Source organism: Lathamus discolor, chromosome 1 (genome assembly GCF_037157495.1).
Source record: "Lathamus discolor isolate bLatDis1 chromosome 1, bLatDis1.hap1, whole genome shotgun sequence".
NCBI lineage: Eukaryota > Metazoa > Chordata > Aves > Psittaciformes > Psittacidae > Lathamus > Lathamus discolor.
Window position 1 is genome coordinate 85,409,257 of NC_088884.1, and position 21,889 is coordinate 85,431,145.

A 21,889-nucleotide genomic window follows, 5' to 3' on the forward strand; every position below is an offset into this window, starting at 1 on the left:
ATCTCCTGAGACATCAGTGTTATTTCTAGGACCAATTCTGTCCTGGTGTAGTTTTCTACACATAATGAGGTTGCAGCAGAAGGTGCTGTTGCATTAGATGGAAAGAAAGAAGAAGGATGATGCTTCAGCCCTGGCTGCAACAGCCAAGTGGCTGTAATGGAGTGAGAACATGAAATGCAGAGGAAAACAATGAACAGCGGAAAAGTCAAAGTCAGGCCTGCAGCAGAAGAGAGGCTACAAAGGTATCTTCAAAGGGTTTTCTGGGGGGGAAAAATAAAGGAGCAGACAACATACATATTAATGAAACAGAAACAATATTGAAAAACGACCTATTATCCTTCCTCAGATCAAAAGAACAAGATTAACACCTCAGACATCAGACCTCTGCAACAGAAGAGTGGGCTTAGCAACAAGTCTGCTTTGCCTCATCTTCCTTTTTTTTTGTGACTAGGACCAGGAAAAGAGGGGGAGGTTCACTGTGAGGAGCTGTATAAGTGGGCCCACAAGCCCAGCAGCTGCACAGTAGAATCCTAAAGAAAAAAAACTAGAGCATGAAAACTGAGCAAAAACTCAGTAAAAGCTGAATAAGCATGTAAAGAAAGTGAAGTTGGAAATTATATGGGATACAACACAAAGACAAGATTTACTGCCTTGCTTCAGTGGAGTGCTGGAGCACTCAGGGAAGGATGTAGCATTATTTGCGCACTCCTCACTGCGCTGCCAAAAGGCTTCCCAGTGGCTGTCAGTCTCCTGTCTCCACTCCCCCAACCAGAGCCCACTTCTTCAAGCCCGTGAGGCTCCCTGGCTTTCCAAGAGAAAAAGTCCTAGAGCACTCGCCCCTGCAAAGGCATTTTCATCTGAAAATCAGAGACATTCTCTGCTGGGGATTGTATCCAGTTTGCAATGGGAATGGCTTAATGATCTGACAAGTCTTTTCCATATTTAATTCCTTTGATAAGCAAAATACCAATCTGACAGAATTAGATCTTCTCTTAATAATTTTCCACAACACAAACTGTTATTTAGGGACTCCTGCCTGGTGCATGCCATTATCATAAGGGCATTTATGATAATGAAATGAAAGCTGCTCCAGGAGAGGTTACAGTGAATGAAAGGTACCTCTAATGACGACGATGGGGAGAGACACATTCATTCTCTACCAGACACTTTGCAACAAAAATCCCTCTTTCTACACACCTATCTTCCTGTAGCAGCTCACATTTACTAAGGGTGTTGAATTTCAGACCAGTTTCTTTCTGATTTTTTTTTTCCATTCATGTTCATACATGCACTGATGGTGAAAAAGGGTCAAAATACACAGTTAGAATCCAACACATTTTTCACAGCTACTTTGATGATTCAGAAATTATATAATTCAAAGAGATTAAAAAAAAAAAACGAACCTGGGTTTGCCACAAATGTGACTGAACAAAATTTCAGCCTTCCTGAGATTTACAGAAGTTTTGCTGCCAATTGCAAAGGATTTTCACTTGATTTCACATGCAGGATTAATCAGATAAGTAGTAGCTTTGTTGGGTTTAACTACAGACATTTTCATTATTCCAGTAATTTTAAAAATGGTCTAGATTTTTCCCAGCTGTGGTAGGTAGACTGTTACTAGACACAAGGTAAAACATGGGAAATTCCAGTCAGATTTAAGGAAAAACTTTTTCAAAATGGAAGTGATTAGCCATTGGAACTCCTGGCCAGAGAGGCTATGGGATCTCCATCTTTTGAGATAATCAAAACTTGGTTGGGCACACTCCTGAGCAATCTGTTCTAAACAGAAGTGCTTTGAGCAAGACATTGGACTAGATGGACTCTGGGGGTCTCTTTCAATCTAAAGTGTTCTGTGAATATGCATATGGGAAGGAGAGTAACTTACTACATAACCACACAGTGTGGATTGGGTCTCTGACCCTGCTAGTCTTCAGATGCTACCGAAAACAGTGTTAAATGCTAAGAATAAAGTCAGAATTCATGAATATTGGAATTAGAACCATTTGCAGAGAAATGTAGACTTTGTTCCAAAATACTGTTTTGCATAGCAAAAATGCTGGTGCTAAAAGGCTGATCACTTAAACAGTCGCTCATGTGTTTTACTGAAAGTTTGCTTGGGTGGTTTGAAACCAGCTCCAATCTTTTCTTTCTGCATAACGGTAAGATCATAGAAAGCTTTGGTTTACCATCAAGAAAGTAGGCCAAGTCCTGGTTTGACTTATACCTTCTGCAACTTCAGTAGCAATGAAATTTCACAAACACTGAGGTAGGACAATACCTGTTCTAGTGCTCTTCAAACTTGTAAAGCTTCTTCTTCTTCAGACTGAGTGGGAATTTTTGGACGAACAGACTGATGCCTGACATTTCTAATGATTCTCAGTTATGCAAGATTTGAAATACCAAAAACATTTTTCATGATATTTCTGTATATCTATTTCCAATATTCACTCTCTACATTTTTTTTTTTATCTTCTATTTCTATATATTTTCCCTCTACCTCACTCCTAAGAAAAAGAAGGTAAGAACCTAAGAAGTAATAATTGTATTTCTATGTGGGTGGGAGGAATTAGCTAACCAGTTTTCAAATTTCCATTCCTGCTGCAATCAGGACTGTTCTAGTTTTACACATATAATCTACAGATCCCTTTTTCCTGTCCTACCTATAGCAGTAAGTAGGTTTCAGTTGTCTACTGAAAGCCATTCAAACAGCTGAATTTTTTATGGCTTAACCCATCATAAGCTACTATATATTCAATTATGATTAATGCCAACCAAAAATACATAACAACTGGTTAACTGTATGATGGAAAATAATGAAGAAAATGTTTAAGAAGATGAGTCAAAACAGGTCATTGTTTCCTAAAGTCTGAGACATATCCCCTTGTGGGGTTTGAAGACCTAACAATGGGTCACAGAAGATGAATACAGTAAAATAGGCGTGTATTTAACATGTGGTACATAGCAGGAGAAGCAAAATCATTTTTTTCTTAATACATCAGAACTTAGTTTTTCAAAAGTTTGGGAAACAATCTTGATCTGAGACAACATGTTTCTACCAGCCCAAGGTACGGGGAGACTGTTTTTCATTAGAATTTTCGGAAATCTTTATGTGTAATGGAGGCTCCCATGATCACTAAATAATAGGATAAGTACGTGACCATACTCGTATGCCCTAATATGCAATTTTTTATGAGCTACCTGCTATAAATAAACAAACAAACAAACAAATAAGTAAGTAAATAAGGGAGGTTTAAAAGATAGACAGTAGAGATGAATTCTTAACATACTAAATTGATTGGAAATTCTGGACTTCAGTGCATCCATCACTCAAGTGTTACAGCTCGCTGAAAAAGTCCAACTGCAAATCCTCTCTTTGGCTGTGGTATCACAATGGGCCCAAAGGTGAAATAAGATAGCCACTACTCCTCATGCGTGAAACTCAACAGCTATGAAAATTCTTTCTTAAAGACTGCGTTCAAACAAGAGCTTAGACACACCAAGGAAGGACTGTTTGTGTCTTGTTCTTTGGGAAAGCAGCAGTCCTCTCCAATACAAGTTGTATTTCTGTATAAGATATGTTTCATCCTTCTGATATCAGTCAGGAGTCAGTTTTCAGCAGCCTACTTAGGACAAATTTTTAAGAGCACCCACCCACAAATCAACAACAACAAAAAGATGTTGTCAGATCTTCAACAGAGCCAAGAAAACAAGGCAAAGCTTTCTCACAAGTAAGGCCCCAAGCCTCACAAGAAAATTGCCGGGCCAAAAGAGTTCTGCTGAAAATCTGAGTCCACTTGCGGGCATCAACAGACAGTCTGTCACTCTAGCACATTAAGCATATTTTCTCTTTTGTCTCTCTGATCTGTTGGCTTCCCACCTCACTAGCAAAGATCATGGTCTTGAACTTTAAGGAATTAAGGTTAACAATTGCTTATGCAAATCAAGTTCTGTGTTAGATATGTGCTGGCAGTTACCCGTCACACTTCATTCCTTGTACTACCACAAAAAGAGATCCTTCTATTCTTTAGTGTTATCCCAACCTGAGTGTAACTTTCAAAGCTTTTAAGCCATTTGCAGTTTAGGAAATGTAAAGACCAAGTGGTGCTGGCCATTTATTTCTAAAAAGAAATGCTCACTGATTTAACATAAGCATTCTCAAAATAATATTGGCTGTTAGTGGTTGCTGGGAATGTGCCATGTGGTCCATATTTTGTTTGTTTTTTTTTTCTCTTTCCAGCTATGAAACACTTGACTAAAAGTTAACTTTCATTAAAAATTAGACATACTTAATTTAGGTCATGGACTGGACTGAGATTAAGAAGACTTGAATTTTGCTCTTGGTTGCACAACTGACTTCTTGTGTGCTATAAGACAAACCACCTCTTCTTTGTTTAGCTTAACTTGCTCTAAATCAATCTCAAGAGAGCTGTTGCACGTTATTATGAAGCTAAGTATTACCAAGTACTTAAATAATCACTGTGGCAAAAAACAAGAGAGAGCTATGGAGAAAAACGCGTTTTAGCCTTCTGGCTGAGGCAGATCCATTCAACATCCACAGTCTCCAAGATGAAAGAGATGCACACACAGAGCATGGAGCACACCTGCTTTCACAAGAGCTAGTAGCCAGGTGAAGCAGGAGTGCTCACAGGATATCTAGGTTGACATTAGGTATGGAAGGAACCTAACCCTCTCCCTACTGTGTTGTGGGCAAAAATAGCTAGGGAAATGCCTTTTGTCCCTGCAAAGCCTGTGCTTTCTGTCCCTGTGCTAAGGTCATGTAATGAGATGGGGGGTCATTTTTCAAATAAGTCATATGTATATACAATATTCCCCATACCGGCTGCTAGGTAAAAAGCACTGCCACCTCTTAAAACCTGGCAAATCCCAGCCTTTTATTTCCTTTGCTTTTCTTCCTCATGCTTCAAAATGAACATTTTTGTTTTGGATGAAGTGGAATGTATGTTTGCATTTTACACAAAATAAATGTTTTCAGATTTCCATTTTGGCAAGAAAAACAAAAAACGAAGTTCCATTTGGTTTGACTCTAACTTATTTTCTCTCCCTCTTTTTTAGGTTCGGCACTCTAGCTGAAAAAAACAATTATTCTCACAGCCTTAGTCACACGTTTTCCAGGCAGTGCCTGAAATGTTTCCTTTCAACTCTTTGCAAGCATTTTATAGGTTGTCATTTCGCTGCTGCTTCAAGAACAAGAGACTGCAATTCTTCCAAGTGAACAGCTTCGACGACTTTCCTGACTGATGCAAATGTGTTACACTGTTGACAAATACTAACCATGAGAGTTGACTTGGCTATTGCTTTTTGCTGTAGTTGGTATTTCCCCTGAAAATTCTCCTCCCACCCATCAAATGGAGCATTCTATTTTATCAAATTAGCTTTCTATAATGTTTTTGTATGTCTCAACTTTTATCTAGACAAATAAGAACTAATCAGTTTCAAGAACCATTATTTGCCACTTAAATGGCTGTAAATGATTCCCTGACAAGAGGCCAAGCACTGAGTGCATATGGAGGCCAGAATGTCTCCTACCATTAAAACTGATCCTTTTATTCCACACTGAAACAGATGGACAGGGTAACACGGACATTTCAGCTATATCTATATATATCTTAATTTCCGCTATTTGCAGTTTGCTTTGAGAAGAAACAGGGAATGCAGTCGATGCCCCAAGCCTGTCAGTGTTTCAGAGGAATCTGGACAATGCTCTTAACATGCTTTAACTTGGTCAGCCCTGAACTGATCAGGCAGTCAGACTAGATGATCGTTGTAGGTCCTTTTCAACTGAAATAGTCTATTTGATTTATTTTTTTAAGTATTGCTAATACCTATAACACATAAACACTGATGTGGTTCCTGGCCCAAGAAACTTGCAATCTAAATTAACAGACAAAAAAAACATGTGAAGAGCTGCAGTGGTTTACAAAGGCCAAGGTCTCAAGCTGCATTAAATGCAATCCCATCCCTTGTCAAAGTCCTACTGCAGAAAATGTAGTCAAACATCTACACTTATGAATCCAAGTCCTAAACAAATACTCTTAGCAAAGCAAACTCAGGGAACAGATCTGTTGTATTCTAACTCTGACACTGTCTTCAAAAGTGGCTCTCAACCTCATTCAAATTACTACAAGGAAAAAAATAAAATTAGTAAATTACTTTTTAGAACTACTAATCCACATGGATTAACAGCCATAACTCAATTTCAGAGACATGACTGGATTTTCCTGACACATGCATGCACACACAAAATAGACACCAGGATATTGGGGCTCAGTTAAATATTTACATAAAATCAAAATAAAATTAATATAGTTTTTTGTATTTCATATATGTATTTTTAATGGACAGAAAAATTGAAAGAAGATATTGAAATACTGTGTTAATATCTATGCTATCTCCACTGGCTATGCAAAGATTTGCTTCCGATTTTAAAGTTTCTCAGCTCAAGAAGATGTAGATTTTCTTGGCAACAGCTGCTGTGTAAAATATTCTGAGATAGAATTTTTTATCATAATTAATAATAGATGAAAATTTCTTCTTTTTTGATGTTCTAAACTCTATGCTGTTTGATTTACGATGTCTTTATAGTTGTTTTTCTAGTAATTCTATGCCTCTTTCTGTTGGTATAAGGCTGGTCGTCTCTTTCATTTCCCTAGTGGAGTTGGTACAGTACTCTTTCCTTCCTTTTCTCGCCTTCTTTTCTGTAAATATAGTTGATAAACTTCTCCTTTCTTCTTTAATGAGACTGATCCCTGTGTTCTTTAAGTTTGTTGCTGTGGAGTTTTTTCTCTTCTTGTTTTTTAATTCTGCACAGGATAATAATAAAACTTTGGTGGAGGCTATTGCAGGGAAGAGTGTGTTCTGTGCACACTCTTGTAGAGCTGGCTGTATTCTCTGTAATGAATGTTTTAAACTGGATGGTGACTGGAAAGGTATAGTTTGGTTTGGGGATTGAGTTTTTTGGCTTTCATTGTCACTCTTTCATTTGCTGTTGGAGTTTTATGGAAGTGTGCCTTGCAAAATGCACTGGATAATGCTCCATGATTGGTATTTTATGAGAAGTTGGATGTAGGTGCTTATAGGCTATTATTGCTGTACCAGCAGACCCAGTTCTTGATACAGTAGAGGACCATATGTCATAACTAGGATGCTACCTACTGCTGGAGTTAAAGCTGTCAAAGAGTTTTCAATAGAACTCCTGATTTTCCATCATTCGTAACTTATGCAGCATTACACTTGCAATGTGCAAATTTTCCAGGAAATGGTTGTACCTCAAAAGGAATTTTTTTTATAAGCTGGGCAGTTGTTGACATGAGAAATTAAAAAAAAAAAAAAAAAAAAAAAAGCAATCCACTTTCTATCATGAATTCAAAATGATTAATTTTTGAACCAGCCATTTATCAGGCTGTGCAACTACCTGGAACATGTTGGGACACCCCATGTGGAAGAAAGCCACTCCAGAGAAATCTGTCATATACTTGATGGGGTTGGGAGGCACTGTCTAACTGCAAACCAGGCACAGGAAAGCTATTCCTCAGTCCGTTGGGGACGGGCTGGGCGGGTGGATACTCATAAATGTATGGGAGTTTTATTTATAAACAAAGAAAAAAACTCCAAATTAATGCCAAACAAAAATAATAAATACCCTCTCCAGATCTTTGTCAACATTATTGCACCACGAAAGCTCATAAAATTTCACCAGAGAAGTCACTGCTGCAAGTAAAAGGCAGCAGTAAGAAATCCCGTCTGTTCTTCTGCACTGCCTGCTTCCTTGCTTCAGTGCCATGCAAGTTTAAAAGGCCACTTCTCTCCTTACTCCATAATACCCTTTAAGTAGCATTTGTACATCATGACTGTCAATTACCTCATAAACATCTGCAGCAGCGTCATTGTTTGGATAGCTAATTCTCAGAATACATCCTTACAGAAGAATAAGCCTTGACTCTTGTATCATTCAGCTTCTGTGGTTTAGGGTTTTTTTTTCAGTAAGATCTATATATTTGCCTATACTGCAACATGCCATATGGGTGTACTCATGGTAGCGTGGCTTTTTCTACTGACTACATTTTTATTTGTAACACTGTACTTTCCATAAAAGATTTTGGCAAAGGCAATTTAGAATCATAGTTTAACTATAAAAATATTAACTTGCCATCCTTCATTCCCCTCCGCCCCTTATTTTTCATTTGGAATTATAACTTAAGAAACAGCCTCTACTTCACAGACACTAATTTCTTCTTCAATGACCCCAGGAGATAACATTCTGGCATTCCTTAGTAAATTTGGCCTTGTAAAAACTATGCCTGGGTGGTCCATGATTATCTTTCTAGAACCAGACTGTTCTCAGTCATTATTGTTTTCTCTTTAATAAAAATATGCTTACTGAGAAATGTGTCCTTCAAATCAAAGCAATTTTAAATATTGGTTAGGAAACAATAGTTAGACTTCCTATATAGTACTCACTTTCATTTTGAAACTATCGTCATTATTGTCTTAGAAGCGCAAATTTGACAGATCTTAGTACTGCATTAATAGCTTGTACTTACGAAAGATCCTGAGGGATCCCTTCACATTACTTGGAGCCTAACCAGACACAAACTCATCTCTATGTCTAAATATGCATTTCCTGAGAGTGTTTCTGTACCTACACTAGCATTTTGCCACAAGCTCTGTGCTAAATAAGAAGGGCAGAAAGCTGAGCAGATCTATTGAATGCGTATGGCAGTCTGAAGCATCAGTGACTATACAGTGGCACATGTTGCTTAATAACAGAGTTAGGAGTTACAATCGCTATGGTCTGCAGCTACAACTGAATTCGACTGACACTAGTATGCGACCGCACCTTCATGGTGAGGACCACACAAAACCTACCTAATTGAGTAAATTGAATACACCAGGCAAGGATTTGACCTAACGCTTTGTGGCAGGGAAAATACACGTATGCATCATACAAAATTACTTTGTCTGAATGAGGTGAGAGAAAATTAATTTTACATCTGACCACAGCTTCTGGTGTTACAATAGCCTAATATTTCTAACAGTGATGTGTTTGGCAAAGCCTGATTCAAGTAAGCAGGAAAAGGCGATTTAAAAATAGGTACTAAGTATTCTTTGCTCTCACAGACCTGGTTCACTAATGCCAGAAACTTTCCCTACTCTTTTAGCATATCAAAGGTCTGAGGACCAAACTGTGCCTTACTTGTCTTTATGCAGTTATACTCAGCCTGCTGGAGGAATGAACAGTGCCAAGCCGTAAGAATGGCCCTGCTTACCAAGGTAGGAAAGACCACAGACAAAGCAGACTGTATTCGTGAGCAACCCCAAAGATGCCACCTAATTGAGTGGTGTAATAAAACCAGCAGCAACAATGATAATGAGCATATTTATAACAATAAGAAAATAAGCAGCAAGCACTGTATGTAAACTTATACCAAAAAATAGCAAAAATTATTGACTGTATGACTACTGCAGTCAATCACAAATTATAGTCACCTACTGAAAGAAAATAATTGTTTCTTAATAGTTCCAGCAATGCAACAAAACAGCCAATACTGACTCTTAAAGTGGTATGCAAACAGTGTAGTGTACAGACCCATAGTTACCCTGGTGGTATTTTAAAACTGGAAAATGTGTTTAATACAGGTAAGTGCTTGAGGCATTACAACGGCTGAGAAGTGACTCACCAGTCAAAAAAACTTGAGAGCCACTGGCTTAGGAGAAGAACAAGGAGAAATACTTTACAGTTGAAACTACATGAACATATGCAGAATAATATTTCCTGAGACAGAGTCTGGCCAGGTTAGTAGGAAGTCCCAGCATCCCATGATTTTCAATAACCATAAAAAAACAGAAGTCCATTTTATGTTTTACTTGGAAATGTACCTTCTTGGCAGTTGCATATCCATTGATATAATTTGTTCAGCAAAACATTTGCTTATTACTGATTCAGAAGGCAAGCCAAAGATTCACTTGGCAATTCTCTATGTCAGTTATCCAGCTCCAGCCTTCACTCAAAATTGGTCCGTTTACGAGTTCAGATGAGATAACCACCTACAACAGTGTGATGGATGACAGAAGAAGTCCAGAGGTGTTCAGTTCGTTGTAAATGTTTTGGACATAATTTTTAATCAGAGTTAATAATATTCAGAGTATAATTCTGACAGTCAAATAGTTTCTGGATAAAAAATGCAGAATTTGTCAATAAATGTGAAAGTTCCATTTGTTCTATTACTCCAACTGGGACCAATTTCTATGAAATAGATTTCTTTTATGTGTCCATTAATGTAAGATTGGAAGGGACCTCTTGAGTCATCAAGGCCAGACAACCATCCAAGAATCATAAGCAATCACATCACATCATCTCTTATACAGAGGTTGACTGAACTGTTTTTCATGAGCAGTTCTATTTTTATCCCCGCTACGTTTCCGAAGATGCCATTCAAAGTCTCAATAATTTAATGTTTGGGGACTTTCTTTTGTCTTCTGACCTCCTGCAGTTTTTGTGACTGGTTAAATGCATTTAATCTTTTATTTTGATACTGAGTTTAACTCTCTTCTCATTCCCTGGCATATGCTTTCCTAGTCTACCGTATCCTGGGCTGCATCAAAAGGAGTGTGACCAGCAGGTTGAAGGAGGTGATCCTGCCCCTCTACTCTGCTCTTGTGAGACCTCACCTGGAGTATTGTGTGCAGTTCTGGTGTCCTCAACATAAAAAGGACATGGAACTGTTGGAACAAGTCCAGAGGAGGGCCACGAGGATGATGAGGGGAATGGAGCACCTCCCGTATGAAGACAGGCTGAGGAAGTTGGGGCTGTTCAGCCTGGAGAAGAGAAGGCTGCGTGGGGACCTCATAGCAGCCTTCCAGTACCTGAAGGGGGCCTATAGGGATGCTGTGGAGGGACTCTTCGTCAGGGACTGTAGTGACAGGACAAGAGGTAATGGGTTAAAACTTAAACAGGGGAAGTTTAGATTAGATATAAGGAGGAAATTCTTTCCTGTTAGGGTGGTGAGCCACTGGAATCGGTTGCCCAGGGAGGTTGTGAGTGCTCCATCCCTGGCGGTGTTCAAGGCCAGGTTGGATGTAGCCTTGTGTTTGATGGTTTAGTGTGAGGTGTCCCTGTCCATGGCAGGGGGGTTGGAACTAGATGATCTTGAGGGCCTTTCCAACCCTAACTATTCTATGATTCTATGATTCTATGTTCGTAGACATTCCTCTGCTAAGGTATAAAATACAGGTTGTTTTTAGTATTCTCTCAAAATATAGGCACCCTGCTTCTCTCTTGATAGTCCTCTGAACACGCCTTTGCTTTGAGTTCTCCTTTCTTGAATGTGATTGACCTCATCAGGTAAGGTCTTATACATTTGCAGTCACGCTAGTATGTCCTTACCTCCTTTGGGCTACTTGGCAAGAGCCCACTAGCTTATTCTTCTTGCTGCCCATATTGCCCTGAGAATACAGCCTTGCTCAGTCTATTGTGGTTGGTTTACTGGAGTCTATAGGCACATATAAAAGACATTTCCTGAGACTTATGGAGCTATGGGAAGATTTGATTGACCTTTGCCTTCTCCTGTCAGATTATAGTGACCCACTACAAGATTTCCTGAGAAAGATCAGTAAGGATACTCCCTTTACTTTTGTAGTGGTTTCTCTCTAATTTAAAAATAAGCTGTAAAATAACAGATAGGTGATGCTTCATGATGACTCCATTGGTTAAATATTTTAATGCTTTAACTGCAGAAATCATAGAAAGACCACACAACAAAAATATGCATTCCAAATAACATTTACAAAGCTCTCCATTCCTCTTCCTTTTAAATATCAATGAAGAAGAGAACATAGTAGGAAGGAGTATATTCTTTCAATCAATTCAATCGTTCTTGTGCTACTTCTGTGGTGCCCTTCATGCAGAATGATCACAAGGAATTTCACTTAAACTAAACTCAAATGCTTACCAAACTACAACAGAAGGAAAGCAGAATAAAACAAATTAGTCTAGTCAAGACTAAGGCTTAAAAATGCCAAGGGCCCTATTAACTATAAAAAGCTTACAGTGTCTGTGTGCATACGCACTCACAAGCATGAGAGAAATTATATATGTACATGAAAAAAAAAGGAATTAGCAATCCATGCTGCTGCAGAGAGATTGTGCACTTCATTCTTCATTCACAAAGAAAACTTGCCTTAAAAGTGACCCACATTCAAGAATCTGAGACCTTCTTAGGCTACCATCCATATTAACATAGGCAACAAGGCTGGCAAGGTACAGGTAAAATCTTTCTCGGCAATTCAATTACAGTACAGCACACAGACGTGTTTCAGCATGGATTTACCACAAGGCCTTATCCATTGTGATAGAAAAGCATGGCACAGCATTCCACGTGCTCATAAATACTGGAAACATGCAAAGTGCAAATTAGCTGGAATTGGCAGGACCAATATCTGTTACAACATCAGATTAAAAGCTTGCAACTACTGGCAATTTTATGGATCATGCTGTGTTAGCATTTTGTTAATGTTTTGCTAGGGAAGTGGGGAAAATAATTGCAAAACTTCCCTGTATAAATGTATACTTGTTTCTTAACAGAAAGCTAGGGAAGAAAATCAAGGAAGGAAGCAACAGGATCAGCTACATACAAGCAACCTCCTAAAAACCACCAAGGTTACACATAAAACCTTATCTCTCCTTGTCTATCCCAGCCATTGTGTGATGTTTTCTCCATGTTGGAACCTAATAGATGAAGAGGTTATAAAGGCTCTTGTGGAAAAAGAATGGTGCTCAGGGAAGGGTGAGCTCTGGTGAGAGTGAAGTGGGAGGTGAGGCAACCACCCCAACAGGAGGGGAGAGAGGCAGCCTGGAGGCTGAGGAGCTCATACTTGAAGAGATTTGGGGATGTCAGAGATGAATGCACTTGGGTGTGGTAAGGGGGGAAAATACAATACATTGATATGCATTTAAGATAGCTGAACTAGGTAAGGCAGAAAACCTCAGAAGTCTCAGAAAAGCAAATTTGTGGAGTTGCAGAAAATGCACCCACAATTTGCTAGTAAAACTTAGAGATTGTTGCAAAGGTTTTATATGACTGGTACATTTCCCACTCACATGTGAAGATGCCATCCAAAACCGGAGGAAAAGATCATAAGGAATAACAAAACTAAGTGATAGCTTCAATCAGCATGAGGGAATTATGTCTAATTTTTAGTAAACATAAATCAGGCATGCTTTTAATGATGGCTAAGAAGGCTTCTGAGGCACTGTAATCTCAGAGCATGTCCCCATGAATGCTGAGTGTTCAACCTGAATGAGAGTTTCCAAGCTGTTACTGTGAAACAGCAACTCCACACCATCAGCACATGTGGACAGAGCTACTGTGCACCACCATGAACAAAACTGATTAAAGTGGATCTAAGCTAATTAAGTATTTCTGCCAAGGGTGTTTTTATTATGAAATAAAAGTGTGCAACAAGAATACAAATAATAAAAAACCTACAATTTACTATGGAATAGCTTTTCAGCTTTAAAACCGCTTTTTCTCAGTAGGTTGACTCTATATAACAGTGCCTACTGAGGTAAGGTGACCTGAGGAAAATATATTCTTGCTTAAGTTTAAATGTCTTCACAAAGAATTTTGTAAGAGCTCTTTATGTTGCAGGGCAGTGGTGGGGAGGTAGTGTCTCTAAATAGCTTTTTTCCCAGACAAAAACGTTCTGAATTTTTGAAAAATTTTAAATTTCAATTTAAAGAGTTTCGTTTGTTTGTTCATTTTTTTGGTTTGGGTTTTTTTTTTTTTTGGCTATTGAAATAATGTATCCAGGGTTGCTTTAGTTTAAAATGATGAACAGTCTCTATGGTAATTTTCAATGTTTCTCGTCACTGAAAAAATTAGATTTAAGAAAAAAAAAAGTCAAAACCAAAATGTTAAAGAACAACTTTAACCAAATTACGTCCCTACAGCTAATTAATAGTACAAGTAGTAAATAATTAATAGAGGCAAGCCAGTTACACGAGAATGTAAAATATCTTAACATGAATTTGTAACTTTTGGGATTATTGAGGAAAACTAGACTGACTGAATGAATAATACAGGCAATATAATTTTTGGTAGTGATTCTTGAATCAGAATATAGAAGGTACAAATGAAGTCAAATATATCTATGTAAATATATAGATATATTTATAAAGATGCCCATCTGGATTTAAAGCATTTAATTAACAGGAAAGTTACAACACCTCTTGCTTCATCATTTCAGTGCTCACGAAGTAGAATTTATACCTCATGAGAAACAGGGGTAGAAAAGACACAGTTCTTCTTTTAGAAGAAAGAAAATTTACATGAAATCATACTTTAATTAATGAAAAACCCTGGCTGTAAATCTGGAAGGGAAGTTATCATGGTAATTAGAAAAAATCAAGGCAATGCATTCTTCTTACTATCAGGAAAGATACTCTGCACAAACTGCCAGTGGTAGAAAATCATTGCTAAACCATCTCAGCTACATCAGATTCGCATAATAGAAGGATGAAACATTTTTTGAACATAAGGATTCTGCTTTCATTACACCAAATCAAAATTTTCTGTAAATATTGTTTCATAGTCATTAAAAATAAATCATAAAATATACTACTTTCTCATATTACAGATATGCACATGATAATAGTTTGTTCTCTGTTACATCCGAATCATCAGGCTCAATGACATAATCTTCTAATGGGGTGTCTACTAGTTCTTAAATGGAAGACAGTGTACTTTTTTTTCAGCTGCAGTTACATTTAACAAGAAGTGACCAACTATTTTGAACTAAGACATTGTTTGGAAATATATTCCATCCTTTTATAGGAACATGATTGCCAGCTAAAGCCATGGGTATAACTATTATACAAGATGAAAAAAAAAACACATCTTCACAACGATTTTCCAAATGCTAGTGTCCCCCTCCCCATACATAAAACTGGTTGGAAATCAGCAACTCCAAGTTTTCCCAGACTTCATTTAAAAATAAAGGTTACACCCAGGACTAAGTCCAACAGTGAAATCAGCCATGTAAACAGGATGGAAAAACCAGTTATTCTCGCATATGGAGAGTTATAAAAGGTATGTGACATACGGAATCTGTATTTCAGTTAGGTCACAGTTTTGCTCTAACACTTTCTTTTAGTCTTTTAACCTACTAGGAAAATACTTTTCAGTAGAGGAAATGGAGATGATGGAGATGAAAAAGAAAACCTATGACTGTTGAATCCGAAGCCCTCTCAGGGCAGGATGTTTGTACCCGAGAAAGATGTGTTAAAAAGAAATATGTAACATGCATAGAGGATAAGTTAGATAAGTGTGTAATGTGCTTGGATTAAAAAGCAAATAAATAAAAGCTTAGAAAAATTAGTCCTTGTTTACTCTATTATGAGAAACTCCAGGTTCTTTAATATTCTGTGTATTCATCAGAGTAGGAAAATATGAAAACTAAAATTCTTGTGGGATAGGAAAACTGTTTCCTGCCCATCTTTGACCTCTCAGTGTAAAACTGCTAGGCGCTTTGGTTTACAGTACAAATATTTCTGGATATCGTATCCATCTGTTATGCATTAGTGAAATGTTTCTGATATTCAGCATTCTTTTAAGCAGCACTATTACAATTTCATAGAGAAAGGTTAATAACTAAGTAATAGTCTGACAGGTTTACAGTGGATGGTATTTCTGGAAAGAGTATTTGCTGTTTAGCATTTCTTAAGCAGAGCTGTTAAAAATTCAACCAAAGAGTTTTCGAAACTTCAGGATGATGTATCATATGTGGGGTGATTACACAGAGTATTACTCTTAAAATGTCTTTTCAAGGAAATCTGACTATTTTTAACACATAACTAAAGGCTTTAAATGGTATGCTTGAGTTCATAGTTATCCATAAGGATAACTTGGTATAATTTTTTCAAAAGTCCCTTGTCTTAGCTATATCTTGATTGCAGGGCCTTATTTGCTCAGTAAATTTTATGAGTATAACCTCCTTGCAGCAATGGAAGAGACGCTGTAATCCTAAGAAGTGAAAGAACACACAGAGTAAGAAAGGAAATGAAAAATCCCAAACTGAAGACCTACAGGAAATGTCTGCTAAAATCAGTGAATGGGTCTCCATTTCCATTGCAATTGCTTTCTAGCTGCACAATTACTGCGCTGAATGTTTGCTTACCAGGTTTTCCAGTCTTGTATGCATGAAGGATTGGGAAACTGTCACCCCAGATACGTGTATACCTGGAGGAGAATGGTACTTAAGTGTGGAAAGCTATCCAAATGCACCTCACCAAATCCTGGCTTAGGGCTGAGTCAGAAATTCAGATGCTTCATAGCCTTTTTGTCAGGGTAAGGGTCCCAGGGGCTTGCCTCTAGCTAGAGATTTTCTCTGACATCCTTGTAAAATCTTTAGATTCTTGACTCCTTGTCATCATCATCAGATTTTGGCTAGGCACACTTTTTCCCAAGCAGCCTCTCCCAGTATCTTTGGTAATGCCATGGCCATGGCACTTTGATTCCCCAAGGCATAGGAAAGATGGTCTCAAATTCCTCTTTGTTTATGGTGAGGTGACTGAACACTGTCACAGGTTATGGAGTCTCCATCGCTGGAGATATTCAAAACTTGACTGGACATGAACCTTGGCAATTGGTACTAGGTGACCCTGTTCGAGCAGGGAGGTTGGACCAGATGACCTCCAGAGGTCCCTTCCAGCCTCAGTGTTTCAGTGATACTGTGATTTCTGTGATTCCTTAATGCCGCTCTGCTCCTATCCCTCATTTCTCCTTCTTTTTAGCTTGTGTGGGAGTTCCTAGTTTTTGACTGATACTGGTGGTGTTCTCTGGTGACTTTTCTCCATCTCATTAATTGTAACAGCCCGTAAACTGAGCATACATGATGTGAAGCCAATATGTGCAACCACACTAGCTGCAAAAATACAATAACTATAAAAATATTTCTGTGTGCTGCTCCGCCTCCTTCTCTCTCCTCCAATTCTTCCTGGAGAATGGAAGAGTGCTCCCTGCTGAGCCTTTCTGCTAAAAGAAAGAGAAGGAGAGAGGAAGAGCTGGGGGAAACACTTCCCATTCCCCATTTCCAGCCAACAGTGTTGCTCCCTCTCTTCCTGAATTTGCTGCACCAGAGCAGAACAGCTGCTTGTATCCGCCATCAGGTACAAGCAATGAACCTGGACAGCATTTGTGCTAGTACATGGACATCTCAAACCCAATGGGGAAGGCACAGCAGGAGAAGGTCTCACACCTCTCACTGCCACTTCTGCTCTAGGGCCAGGGTAAGGATTTCCAGGCAGATGCCCTAAGGGGAGCTGTAGAGAGGACCAAGGAGAGAAGAAAAGCAAGATCCCCAGCACCAGCACTGGTCTGTCAAAATATCTCTATGCCTTTCCTTCCAGTGCTTGGTAGTATCAGAAATTAGTGATGTCAAGATGCCTTTTCTACACCAGTACTGCAAAATAGTCCAGAGGAGATGCCCATCGCTACATTACCAGGTTTCTATCTGAAGGAGAACCTTTTCTTCCAGTTTCAGGTTCAGCTGAAAATGAAGCTACTGTTAAAGGTTTCATGAGCAGCTTTGGTTGAGGAGTTACTCCCCACAAGTGGGCCTGTCTTTACGCAAAACAGTATGCACTTACTTTTCACAAGTTCTTCAGCAAAATTTTGGCACGGCTGACAAACAAATGGGAAATCTCACATGCAGGGTTTATAATTTTAAGCTAAAGAGAAACTTTGGTTTAAATGTACATATTTTTAACCTGGAAAGAAAATAAGCAGTCATGGCAAAGAAAAAAAAAAAAAAGAGCTTGCAGATAGACTGCAATATATAAACCGTGTGTAGACTGCAGTATATAAACCTTGTACACAGAGAAGTCTGCCGGGAAAACTCTGTGTTTCACCAGTAGATTCAGGACCAACACTTAGAGCACCACATGACTCCAGAAAGGAGGCAATATGAACCTCGTGGTGTTCTACAATCAATGCAACAGACCTATTTCACACAAAGACCCAGCTAATCAACCTAGACTTCAAAACCAAAGTGATAGACTTCGTATCAACTGTTAGTTGATACAAAGCTGATAGACAGTATCAACTGTTATGAATATCTGTCAATGTGCTTCACTGATTAGGTCAGCTGAATACATATGGAACTAATTGAGAAAGAAAATCCCAGCTGCAAATAAAATATATTGTCTGCCCCATCATGTATGGCTAAATGTAAGACACATCATGAAGCTTAAAAAGCCTTGAAAAATACTAAAACATATTGCAGCTACCCTCTATAAACCTATGTGCCTGACAAAGTAAAGAACAACAACCTACATCAGTAAGGGAAACAGGTTGTGCTTCTCTCAGAAACACTCTTCAAAAGGAAATTACACCCACCAGACCCTTTTTCATTACTGCTCCATTTCCAGTTTCCCCTTTCTCCCCAGACTACATATGGAAAGAGTCATCAGTAAGTTTCTGACATCCTTAGGGCTTGACAATAAAGTCTGGATGATGAAGCAAAACAGAACTGAATCTACCCAAGACTGGTGCCACTCTGCTCAGAAATGAAAGTGCTGTGAAGAGCTACAAAATAATGTCTTTACCGAAGGCATTTATTTCCCCACTCACTGGAGGGTCTAAAGCCACAGGGCACATTCGGCTCTCTACTAAACGTGGGGGTCAGATATCCAGGAATACCTCCAATCAGGATGAGGAGCGTGAAGAATCTCCCTTGGGAGACTCTGGCATCACCTCGCTCTGGGATGGATTTCTGTCAGTAACTTCAGTGTTGTAACTGAAGCTGAAAATGAAAATAGAACCACATTTTCTCCAGGAAGGAGAAGGAGCTGCCTACCTTATCCACACGCCAAGCTATGCCAAGTCTGTTCTATCAACTGCAACTGACTCCTGCCACCTGTGGTTGGTTTCTAATGCTCTGGTCTCAGCCCTCAAAAGCATGACTCACGTGCATATTTCATGTCAAATTTCATGTACACATGAAATTTGACCTCTGAACCAAAGTGCTAGTTGCATCCCTCTGCAGCAATGCAGATCACGAAGCACAGAACAACACACAAAAAAAATTATGTTCTCGTAAAGACCACTTATAAAGCCATTTTCCAGAGATATCTCAGTGTTATCCAGCACCTGACCATCTTAAGGAATGCTGGAAAACTTTCTTGTGAAAAAGTCTTTCCCTTCTAAGGGGTGTTTCATATAAACTGTCCTGGGTAACACTATGAGAAAACTGATACTGCTTTCTTAGGAAAACAACTTTTTGTGAAAGTATGACAGTCAAGCTTCATAGCCACACTTGTTTGTTTTCCTACTCCTAAAAATCATGCTTTTCTATCAATTTCCATATTTGTATCTCAGTACTTCCTTCTCCTTCAACATCCCTGTTAGTCTTTACTTAAACTTCCAACAACACACCCAGACTCTCCTCCCAGCATAAACAGCTTTGTATGCTTATTTCAGTCAATGTTTCAATGCTGAGGACTGAAACATAGAAATTCTATTTTTATTGGTTTTGTGTACTAAGTCTTCTAAGATTGGTTTCTGCTAAGAACATCATTGGAGTGGCCAACAACATAAACCATAAAATAGCATCCTTGGAAGGCATTCCCAGTTCATTGTCATACTTGCAAAATAGGAACTACAGATAGGAGGAAGAGATTAAGTCACTGAAGGTATTGTAGTGATAACATTTCAGTAATTTTCCACTTTCAATTTACATAAAACTGGAAAAAAAACCCAACCCAAATAACTCTGGGAATTCAGGAAAACGAAAATTCATACAATTTTTTAAAGCTCAGGAAGCACCATGTGTAATGGCTCATATATATAGATTACAAGGTCTAGGTTAATGAAAACATTATCTTGATGGATAACTGCTTGTAGTATCAGGAAAACCTTTATTCGACAAAAGCAGTCTCACCTACAACACAGAAGAGCTACCCAAGGTATTTTAGTGAAAAAAGAGTTGAGGAACAATGAGAAAGAATGAGCACTGGCAGTAAATACTGTTCAAAGTAGGTATGGCTGGTGTATCTTGGCCAAAATATAGAATTTTTAGCATTGTTGGGATTTTTAGAATTCCTCCATTTTTTAATGAAAAATATAATTCACATCCTTTTATTATCAAATTACATAAATAACAGAAAAAATACACTTTCTGAATTCTTTTTGTCTATAACAAACAAGCAGATTGCATAAATGCAGGTTTTCTAACACAAAAACCATTCTTCACAAATTTGTGCTACCTGAAGTTTTTAAGATGGGCTTCCATCTTAAAACTGAGATTCCACTTAATACTTTGCCTTCCTGGTATCAGAGTAATTCACAAAAAAAATCTATCATTTTGTGATACTGATTGTGAATGGTCAGTATTTATTTAATTTACAACTCATTTGTCCTCCTCAGAGTATACACAACAGAGTTGCTTCAAGAGCTGATGGTGGAAGGCAGAATCAGAAAAGGAGATGATTGTTATGATAATCTAAAGTTTTGTTTGTTAGTTCATATAATCAGTCAGATCTTTGATGGAATTGACATCTCTTCACTGCTCTAATACATATGTTGCCTATACTTGGGTATACAATGACCCACCACTGTCAACTCCCCCCAAATTTTCTTTTGCTAAAGTTTTTTCATTCTCTGAGAGCTACTTTGTAGGACAGGGTTAAAACTAAACAAAACAGAACAAGCAAAACCAACCAACCAAACTCACACTCACACACAAATAACCCACACCAAAAAAACAACCTTCCTACTTGCACAACTTAATTTCTACTTCTACCAGTTACAATTTTGATAGTTAAATATTAGCTTACATTATTCAGGCTGTATGTAGGGATAACAGGCATTGGAAGGGTTTTTTTTCACAAATGGTTCTCTGCAGAACAAGGCACAGTAAGCGTGGGTGCTGGCGTTGCCATTGCATCTCAGTCTTACAAGCTGCAAAAGATCTGTTATTCTTCCAAACTAAAGCTGTCAATCAGGAGGGACTGTGAGAAGTGATGCAGTGGTTAGTGATGTGGACTAAAGTTCACAGGAGACCAACTGATTTGCTCATGTGACCTAACACAAATTTGAAATTCCTGTCTCCAGAGGTAAAAGGTTAATGGAATAACCTATTTTTTTCATCTAGCTCCCTACTGCAGAACACCCTTTAAATTATTGCCATTATTTATTGATTTATAAAGTAACATGCAACATAAGGTACTCAGTAAGGAAATTATGAAGCATATAACACACAGTTAAAATGATCAAAGAGATGTCTGATCTGAAGAGATCTGTGATGACAAATATGGAAAAGCACTTCTCCATCTTGGAGACAAACATCAACTTCACTGTGTCTGGTTATGCAGGCGCAGAAAACACACACACACACAAATCCATCTGTAAGTGAAGAAAGGAGGGATTTTAAAAACCCACACTTGATTTAAAAATGTGAAGACTATCATATTAAGAGTCCAAATACTAAGAAATAAACCTTTTAATTCTTACCTTAAGTCAAATAACTGATCAGTTACCCAAATTTCTTTTAGTGTCCAAAGAAATCAATCTGATTATTTTAATGCAACAACAATAGTTGAAGCAGGATTTCAATATTGTCCTGAAGTAATAAACAGAGAACCAAACCCAAATTTTCCCTGCATCTGACTAGAGTTACATGTGAGGTTCCAGTGCTATGACACATACGAAGGCTTCTAAAGGGTACAAGGGTGCCATGAGAAGCTGTAAGAACTGGAAAATATCAAGGATGTTGATGTGTTCTCAGTGCATTGACAGTAGGAAATGGGAAGAAGGGCTGCAAAAGAAAAGAGTACACTGTGATGGAGACCTGCTGTTGTGATCCCCTGCATTCA